The sequence below is a fragment of the Dendrobates tinctorius genome, unplaced genomic scaffold (genome assembly GCF_039654945.1).
Source record: "Dendrobates tinctorius isolate UK_male_01 unplaced genomic scaffold, ASM3965494v1 ptg000099l, whole genome shotgun sequence".
NCBI lineage: Eukaryota > Metazoa > Chordata > Amphibia > Anura > Dendrobatidae > Dendrobates > Dendrobates tinctorius.
This window is the reverse complement of record NW_027361767.1, coordinates 29,643-40,422: the sequence shown is the minus strand read 5'-3', so window position 1 is coordinate 40,422 and position 10,780 is coordinate 29,643.

The window sequence follows — 10,780 nt, the reverse complement described above, 5'->3', positions numbered from 1 at the left end:
GAGGCTCATCTCTGCCACCTAGTGGATATTGTGCCATACTGCATTTATTAGAAGCTCATCTCCGCCATCTAGTGGATATTGTAGCATACTGCATTGATAATAGGCTCATCTCTGCCACCTAGTGGATAATGTACCATACTGCATTTATAAGAAGCTCATCTCCGCCATCTAGTGGATATTGTAGCATACTGCATTTATAAGAGGCTCATCCCTGCCACCTAGTGGATATTGTAGCATACTGCATTTATAAGAGGCTCATCTCTGCCACCTAGTGATTATTGTAGCATACTGCATTTACTGTGCAGTGACTCTTTTGTTTAAAAAGGCGCAGATTTGCTGAGTTGAGATACAGTGGCAGCACCATGAGGTCTTGGCTGGGTTACCTGTCTCTGATGGGGGTCCTCTTCCCTTTCAATTGCTGAGTGGTAAATGTGGTGTATACACTGGCAGCAGGGTGAGATTTTGGTAGCTGCTTTTGTGAAGGGTTAAAACTAAAACCAGAGCTGAAGTTTCATTTTCTCCATTCTCTGAAGGTTTCGTTTCTCCATTTTTGTTGCTTTAAGATAAATTTTTTTGTAATTGGGATGAAAAGTTCAGGCTGTCATGAAACCAGACTGTTCCTCATCAGGTGCAAGATAAGGGACCCGGGGGTGTAATACTCTGAAGAATATGCCATTATAATACTTTCTATGTTATTTGGATATGGACATATATGTAGTTTCCGGTTTTCTTGCAATATTATTGGCTTATAAAGTGAAATGATGCTATTGGTAGTTGAGAACTTTGCATAATTAAGCAGAATATTATAAAAGTGACTAAAATTAACGGGACTAGTGATCTGTCTTGATCCTCCCGTACAGAGACCCCCGTCTCCGTGTGGTCATTCCCCTGTGGACTAATTTGGAAATCACTTGGTCAACCGTGAAGGGTTAATTTAGCCCTCCCTCAATAGCTCCCTCGACACTTTAAGATAATGGCCGGAGTGTAAGGCGCACACACACACCTGAGATATCTCTCCGATCCCCCTGTAGTCGCTGGAATGGACCTTGGTCCAGTTGTCTGCTGCTGACAGGGCATCTGTGGGACACCATTCTAGTGTTCCCAGTTGTCTAGGTGCAAGTCCTCAATAAATTCATAGCGTGTGCGAGCTCTGGCTTCACCTCCTAACAACCATCACTTACAGGGGTACGATGGCTGCCATTGTGCTCTCAGCAGGAGAGTTGCTTCACCTCTGGATACTGTCACCTCTGACGCACATGTCAATATTTAGCCATCTCGGGTATATCGGATGTTCGGCCTAATAACAGGGCTCTCTCGACATCCCGAGCTCGTACCTGTTCGTTGTGTGGACCTCATTTTCTTTCTTCATGAAGGTTTCTGTTATTTCCATATCGGTGAGCGGGCGCGGTCCCCGAGTCACCTACAGCATAACAAATGGTTCTCTGTGGATACGGACCCCAGCCATAATGGCTGCGGGTAGGTGTAGGATGGGTAGAGAGGCGTGGGAGGGAGGGTTATAGTTCAGGGGTTCTTGGTTTACACTGCTATTAATTCCTCGTTCTTGGAAAGATTATCACTGGCTTTCGATATACTCATGAGGATCCTGAAAGTTATATTTGGTTCTGGAATACCTGTGGCCTCAAAGATTGTCCTGGACTGGACTATTACTGGACTGCAGGAAACGCACCTGTTCGGGGAATCTGTCAGGTTATTAGATAGGTCCTGAGATCGGTATACGCAACTTATGCAGAGGAGTCAGCCTTTTAGTACATAAGAATATCCCCTTTAAGTGCACAGATTTATTTCGGGATGATGAGGGCAGGTTTGTGGGACTTCAGTGCACATTACACCATTTGGAAAGTATTCTAGTTGTGATTTATGTACCTGCTAAAGAAGAACCTAGTGAAACTCGTGGAGTGGTCTGATATCCCCTCATAGTTATGGGGGACTTTAATAATATCTGTAATCCCTTTAAAAATAAGTGTCCGGCTGGGAATGATTCTCTTTCTCGCGCTAAGTTTATTTGACCTCTGGAGGGAAAGATCTCCTAATCTCCAGATTTCCTTATGTCCCTCGTCCACGTCCTTCTCATGCACAGAGGACTCCCTTTATGGCCCCATTTATAGGACATTGTAATCTCCGCTATGTCTCGCTCACATCACTCCTCATTTTTTTAAGGTTCGGGTGGACCATGGGCAGTCTTAGGCAATCCTTTGGGTGGAAACATACCCTATTTTTGGGACAGTAATACACACTTTTTGTGCTCCTAAATTTGGGAAGAAAATGGGGGGGCACCTTATAGTCCAAATGTCGCTTACTAGGGAAAAGGGTGGGGCGGTAGGTCACAGGAGGCAGGGTTGTCACTGCAGGAGGCGGCAGCCGCAGGGGTAGGGCGATGGTACGGTCCTCCCAGTGGTGTGAGGCAGGAGCGGAGTCTCCACTCCGAGCATTGATCTCCCGATGGTTGGGTACAGAAGAATTTTGCCACTGTTGGCGCATGCACACATTTAGATCTTGGCTCAATGACGAGCCGAGATCTCAATCTGCACATGCGCCACCTCCAGTGCCATTTTCCTGTAGCTCCTGCCTCACACCCCCTGCATTTTTTCAAAGTCCAACGCCGGGAGATCAATGCACAGAGTGGGGACTTCGCTCTTGCCTCGCACTGCCATTTTCCTGAAGATCAATGACTCCTGCCTCGCATCACCTGGATACCACATCCTCCCAGCCCAGGGTCCAGCGTCGTCCCACTCCTGCTGCAGCTGTCATCCTGCCTCCCATGACCCTGCTCCACTGCCACCACCGCGTCTCCGGTAAACTAATTTTGGACTACAATGTGAAAATGGGGGTCCAGACAATTTTTTTCCAATTTTTCACCTCAAAATTTGGGATGCGTCTCACGGTCAGGTGCGTCTAAGGCTGGTTTCACACTTGCTTTTTTTTGCAGCGCGTTTTTCCCGCAAAAAAACACATTGAAAAAACGCATACAAAAGCATACAACTGCTGCGTTTTTTTCAAGCATTTTTATGAGCATGCATAAAAAAACGCAGCGTTTTTATGCGTTTGTATGCATTTTTAGTGCGTTTTTACCGCGTTTGCGTTTTTTCCAAACATTAGGTGGCCCCTCACACTAACCCAAACCATGACTTTACTAACCCTAACCCTGACCCTAACCCTTAACCAAACCATACTTAACCCTAACCCAAACCCTAAACCCTAACTAACCCTAACCCTAAACCTAACCCTGACCCTTAACCAAACCATACTTAACCCTAACCCAAACCCTAAACCCTAACTAACCCTAACCCTGACCCTAAACCTAACCCTGACCCTAACCCTTAACCAAACCATACTTAACCCTAACCGTGACCCTAACCCTTAACCAAACCATACTTAACCCTAACCCTGACCCTAACCCTTAACCAAACCATACTTAACCCTAACCCAAACCCTAAACCCTAACTAACCCTAACCCTAACCCCCCTTAACTAACCCTAACTCTAACCCAAACCCCTAAATTCCATGGTTAACAAAAAAACGCATGTGCAAAAAACCGCATACATAAGCATGCCAATGCGCACATATGCGCACCCATAGACTATAATGGGTGTCTTGCTGTAAAAAAACGCATTGCGCGCGCATGCGTTTTTTTGAGGCAAGTCGGACGCACCAAAAAATGCAACAGGTTGCATTTTGTGCGCCCGAGCGCATACCGCAAAAAAACGCATGCGCGGAAAAATGCGTACAAACGCATGTGTATGCGCACATAAGCGCATCCCATGCAAAGTATAGGAAAAAAAAACGCATGCGCTATTTAGCGCTAAAATACCGCGAAAAAAAACGCAAGTGTGAAACCAGCCTTAGAGTCCGAAAAATACGGTAATCCATTTTGGCTCAAACTTACAGATGGTGGCAGAATGTTGGCTCAGCACCTGTTAGGGTGGTCCGGGATGTCATGGAGGCTTTCCTGATAGGAAGGGGGGGAATAAACTGGTAGAAGATAAATCGCGTATGTAGTAAGAGGAGCTGGAACATAGGATCCAAGAATACGAGGGTGGAGCAGCTGAGAGATGAAGAGGGCAGCGCAGATACCACAGATTTTACATGATTTCTCCTCTAACACCTGGGAGTTATCAGAACACTGAGCCGGGATCGGCCCTCCATCACTAAGTAATAAAGATGATCGACATTTTGCGGACAAAACGATTTCTATTGAGAAAGCTCAACAAGCGGTGGGAGAAATGTTTAATGACAAAGCCCCGGCTCTGAGAGTCTCCACATGGAGGTTTGAGTTTGAACTAATGCAGTATTACCCAGAGATGAATAATTAGGCTTTTTTTTGTCTGTGGAGCTGCTAAAATCATTGTATGAGGCAATAATAATGGTTCTCCCCAAGGATGGAAAAGATAAAGAGTTATCCGACTCATATGGACCAATCTCACTGTTGACCTCAGAATTCAGGCTTGGACTGGCCAACAGGAGAATCCTCCGGTGGGCCCCTGTGCAAGATTAGGCCACCACCCTCTTATATGAGCAGTACTTGTCACTATGTACATGAATCGCTATGTACAGACAATGGTGGCATCTTATTCATTAATAATCTACCCAGATCATTGCTACAGAAATCTGTGATTGAGGATAATGTCACAGTTGCATATAGCTAAAAAGTGAGGCCCTGGAGTTGGTTACTGATGGGCCCACGGCCCCCCCAGTCCAACAATGCCTTAGATGTTAAAATCCTGGCTAAAATCCTTGCATCATGTTTGAGCACGGTCATCACCTCAATAATTCACCCTGATCAATCAGGATTTATGCCCTCAAAATCTAGTCATCAATCTACGTAGAGTATTCATCAATTATTATTCAATGAATTCAACAAGCAGCTCAAGTGGATGCCAGTTACAAGGCGGTACTTTCGCTGGATGCTAGTCACAAGGCGGTACTTTCGCTGGACACTAGTCACAAGGCGGTCCTTTCGCTGGACACTAGTCACAAGGCGGTCCTTTCGCTGGACGCTAGCCACAAGGCGGTCCTCTCGCTGGACGCTAGTCACAAGGCGGTCCTCTCGCTGGACGCTAGTCACAAGGCGGTCCTCTCGCTGGACGCTAGTCACAAGGCGGTCCTCTCGCTGGACGCTAGTCACAAGGCGGTCCTCTCGCTGGACGCTAGTCACAAGGCGGTCCTCTCGCTGGACGCTAGTCACAAGGCGGTCCTGTCCCTGGACGCTAGTCACAAGGCGGTCCTCTCGCTGGACGCTAGTCACAAGGCAGTCCTGTCGCTGGATGCTTGTCACAAGGCGGTCCTCTCGTTGGACGCTAGTCACAAGGCAGTCTTCTCGCTGCAGGCTAGTCAGAAGGCAGTCTTCTCTTTGGATGCTAGTCACAAGATGGTCCTCTAGCTGGATGCTAGTCACAAGGCAGTCCTCTCGCTGGACGCTAGTCACAAGGCAGTCTTCTCGCTGGAGGCTAGTCACAAGGCGGTCCTTTCGCTGGATGCTAGTCACAAGGAGGTTCTCTCGCTGGATGCTAGTCACAAGGTAGTCCTCTCGTTGGACGCTAATCACAAGGCAGTCTTCTCGCTGGAGGCTAGTCACAAGGCGGTCCTTTCCCTGGATGCTAGTCACAAGGCAGTCCTCTCGTTGGACGCTAGTCACAAGGCGGTCTTCTCGCTGGAGGCTAGTCACAAGGCGGTCTTCTCGCTGGAGGCTAGTCACAAGGCAGTCTTCTCGCTGGAGGCTAGTCACAAGGCGGTCCTTTCACTGGATGCTAGTCACAAGGCGGTTCTCTCGCTGGATGCTAGTCACAAGGTCTTTTTGGGGATGCTAGTCACAAGGCAGACTGCTCGCTGGATGCTAGTAAAGCTAATTATTACAAAACATCCAAGATGAGGGGTTTAAGTACGGGAATTGAGGAAGAAAGGATTGCCTTACATGCAGACGATCTGATATTATTAATTAATAATTCTAATGTCTCTCTTCCTATTGTAATGGAACACTTGGTAAATGTGGGAACTTCTCAGGGCTGACTATAAACTGGTCAAAATCTGCACTTCTGCCCCTGTATAAGAGGGATAAGATGGGATCGAATACCTTGTTATCTACATTACATTCCTTTACACTTGAGTCTACTGGAAGCCAAAGCAAGAAAGTTAGCGCCTGGGGCAGATTACCCATATCGGCCCTGGGCAGAGCCAATCTTACTACCATGTGCTTTATACCCTGCATTTTATGTGCCCTGGCTAATTCTCCGGTCTGGATACTTAAATGTTGGTTCAGAAAAATGCATATTTTTAGAGATCTGATCTGGACAAGGGGTATTCATAGAATAAAACTCGAAAAACTACGACTTCCCAAAGATCAAGGAGGCCCACCTCTCCCTCACACATGGGGTTATCCTTTATCGTCCCAATTTCAACATCTCCGATGGGATTCAGGTAGCGGGGACTGTGGTCCTGAATAGATCTGCCTGGATAAATCTGCTGGATCTTCTAGAACCCAAGTTACTGGGAATTGCTGGAAATACACGCCTATTTCTAACAACCCCCGTCAGAGAGTTACAGTCCTTGGAAGGGTTTGGGTAGTGGAGATGGGTTTGAGATACTGTATTTTTTGTGGATTATAAGACGCACTCCCCCGCCCCCCAAATTTGGGGGAAATGGGGGTTCATCTTATAACCCGAATGTATCTCACCTCGGGGGGTGTTGCGGTGGAGCGGGGTCCCAGGAGGCAGTCACTGCTGCAGGCCGGCGGCAGTGGAAGTGAGGCGATGCTGCGGGAAGCAGGGGTGTTTGGAGGTGTGAGGTTGCATCAGGCCCTGGGCTTTCCCAAAATGTTGGGCCCCTGCACTTTGCATTGTTTTCACTGCGGTGGACTTCAGATTGGACCCCGGAGGAGGCGCATTCGCAGATTGAGATCTCGGCTCCTGAGGTCCCGATCTGTGCATGCCCTGCCTGCAGCACCACGATTTTATTAAAAAAAAGGTTTTCCTCCCCACAAGTCTTATGGTCTGCAAAATACAGGATGTGTATCGATTGCTTCTATGCCGTTTTTGCTCCTTTGATCACTTCAAACAGGAATGTAAATTGGGTGACACTGAATTCTTCAGATCTCTACAATAAGGCCGGCAGTAAGAGCTTTAGAAGTCTCCCCAGATCGCTCCAGATCACACAATGGGATCCTAGATCACGTGGTGCGAGGTAAATCAACTACAGCCATTATCTCCTCGCTGTATAGCTCCCTATTTCCAGGTTTACTGGGCGACCCTATGGCTGTAGTCAAGTCCAGGTGGGAGGGAGAGGTGGGCCACATTTCCAAGGAGGAGGACGATAGACTGGAATCAACAAGTCAGCGAGCGATTCATACAACGGAGGTCGCAATTGTGCTTGATCCATAGAGTCTATAGAACGGATGAGTGTTGCCCCCGCTCTGAGGCACAAGAAGCGGATCTGATGTTTATGTTCTGGCCATGCTCACAGCTGGGGGGCTATGGGAGAATGTAGGCAGGCTGATCTTGGAGGTTTTTGACATTAGCGTTCAGCTCAATTCCACATTTTTTGGGACTGGTGGGGGATGTTGGAGGCTCCTTTCCTGTACATTTGGCTACAGCTGTTGTATCATACTAATAAAAGTATTACCAAACACTGGCTGGATAGAGGTCCCCCACAAACACTGGCCAGATAGAAGTCCCCCTCTGAACACAGGCCGGATAGAGGTCCCCCCCGAACACTGGCCGGATAGAGGTCCACTCTGAACACTGGCCGGATAGAGGTTCCCTCTGAACACTGGCCGGATAGAGGTCCCACCCTGAACACTGGCTGGATAGATTTTCCCCCCCGAACACTGGCCGGATAGATTTCCCCCCCGAACACTGGCCGGATAGATTTCCCCCCCGAACACTGGCCGGATAGATTTCCCCCCCGAACACTGGCCGGATAGAGGTCCCCCTCTGAACACTGGCCGGATAGAGGTCCCCCTCTGAACACTGGCCGGATAGAGGTCCCCCTCTGAACACTGGCCGGATAGAGGTCCCCCTCTGAACACTGGCCGGATAGAGGTCCCCCTCTGAACACTGGCCGGATAGAGGTCCCCCTCTGAACACTGGCCGGATAGAGGTCCCCCCTGAACACTGGCCGGATAGAGGTCCCCCTCTGAACACTGGCCGGATAGAAGCCCCCCTCTGAACACTGGCCGGATAGAGGTCCCCCTCTGAACACTGGCCGGATAGAGGTCCCCCTCTGAACACTGGCCGGATAGAGGTCCCCCTCTGAACACTGGCCGGATAGAAGCCCCCCTCTGAACACTGGCCGGATAGAGGTCCCCCTCTGAACACTGGCCGGATAGAAGCCCCCCTCTGAACACTGGCCGGATAGAGGTCCCCCTCTGAACACTGGCCGGATAGAGGTCCCCCTCTGAACACTGGCCGGATAGAGGTCCCCCTCTGAACACTGGCCGGATAGAAGCCCCCCTCTGAACACTGGCCGGATAGAAGCCCCCCTCTGAACACTGGCAGGATAGAAGCCCCCCTCTGAACACTGGCAGGATAGAAGCCCCCCTCTGAACACTGGCCGGATAGAGGTTCCCTCTGAACACTGGCCGGATAGAGGTCCCACCCTGAACACTGGCTGGAGAGATTTTCCCTCTGAGCACTGGCCGGATAGATTTCCCCCCCGAACACTGGCCGGATAGATTTCCCCCCCGAACACTGGCCGGATAGATTTCCCCCCCGAACACTGGCCGGATAGAGGTCCCCCTCTGAACACTGGCCGGATAGAGGTCCCACCCTGAACACTGGCCGGAGAGATTTTCCCTCTGAGCACTGGCCGGATAGATTTCCCCCCCAAACACTGGCCGGATAGAGGTCCCCCTCTGAACACTGGCCGGATAGAGGTCCCCCTCTGAACACTGGCCGGATAGAGGTCCCCCTCTGAACACTGGCTGGATAGAGGTCCCCCTCTGAACACTGGCCGGATAGAGGTCCCCCTCTGAACACTGGCCGGATAGAGGTCCCCCTCTGAACACTGGCCGGATAGAAGCCCCCCTCTGAACACTGGCCGGATAGAGGTCCCCCTCTGAACACTGGCCGGATAGAAGCCCCCCTCTGAACACTGGCCGGATAGAAGCCCCCCTCTGAACACTGGCCGGATAGAAGCCCCCCTCTGAACACTGGCCGGATAGAGGTCCCCCTCTGAACACTGGCCGGATAGAGGTCCCTCTCTGAACACTGGCCGGATAGAAGCCCCCCTCTGAACACTGGCCGGATAGAAGCCCCCCTCTGAACACTGGCTGGAGAGAAGTCCCACCCGAGCACTGGCTGGAGAGATTTTCCCTCTGAGCACTGGTCGGATAGCGGTCCCCCTCTGAACACTGGCTGGAGAGAAGTCCCACCCGAGCACTGGCTGGAGAGATTTTCCCTCTGAGCACTGGTCGGATAGAGGTCCCCCCTGAACACTGGCCGGAGAGAGGTCCCCCTGAGCACTGGCCGGATAGAGGACCCCCTGAGCACTGGCCGGATAGAGGACCCCCTGATAGAAGAAGTTATTCAGGGCCTAAATAATACAATCCCAATGGAGACTATATAAGGGGCAGATTCATCAAGGCTTTTGCGGCAGATAATTGGGGTAGCTTTTGGTGGTGCTGACAGCAATTAATTGCGGCTAATAGGTCGGTCAGGATGAATATCTCTTGTAGTCATCATCTGGTATTATCTACACTGACGCCTTGTGTCCCCATGACAACACTTCTTGCCATAAGGCCACTATATGTTGGTTCCAATCACCATTCTCATCAATGGCCCCTCCTCACTGGCCCATGTGGGGATACTGATGGGAATGGTGTATTGGATCCAAAGTATTAGGCATCGGATTTCTGCGTTTACTCCGCAGGGATCCAGACCCTCACATTCTGCAGTCTCCTGCTCTTTATCCATTGCAGAGGAGATTGCCTTGCAGCAAATCTCTCCTGAGGCCAAGTCCTTCTGCCCTCCTACTGAGCATGCTCATGGTACGATCTCCCATTGGAGATCGGGAGTCATGTGCTCAGGTCCTGCTCCAGATCTCATTGATCCATCTCAGAGATCTGGAGGCTTGCAGAAGATCCCGGCTGCTATAAAAGGCGTGGATGGCTGTTCCGCCATGCGCTAGTGTAGACTTACTTGCTGCTGTGTGTATGAGGACGGATGTATGATTCTGGTGAATGGCTCATTATGAAACCCCTTCCCTCTGATATTACGTATGTGGTTAGGGACTGAGTTAGAATCAGCACCAGCGCTCCTCTGCTGCAACATCCACAGCTGCCTGCGTCCGACATTGCGCTTGCGTCATAGCTTTGTCGTTCAGCGGCAGTGTCCACGCCGCGCTGCAGTAGCAGCTCTCCTTAGTGTCCGCAGCGGCGACGCCGCACACACGGTAGGTCTAGAAGGACGTAGTGCCGCCGGCTGGGGCTACTCCTGTGACCTGATACCGTGTGTGTATTTATACTGAGTACTGTGACCTCAACAGGCTCAGTCTGTGTATTTGTCATCTGTGACTTAACAGAGATTGCTCTGCGCACCAGGGTGACGTTTAACCCTGTGCGCATTACCGCCATATTGCTCCTGCCACCACTTAGCAGCGTTTATATCACCTACTGCACGGTGGACCCCGAGCGGCGAACGCACTTTATTATTATTTTTATTTAGTGCGTTCCGCCGTTCCTAACACATAGATGGCCCTATGACAAACCTTAATCACCAGTAATTCTCCTGTAACGCGTCCTACTGGGAAATCTGAGACCCCACCAGTCCGA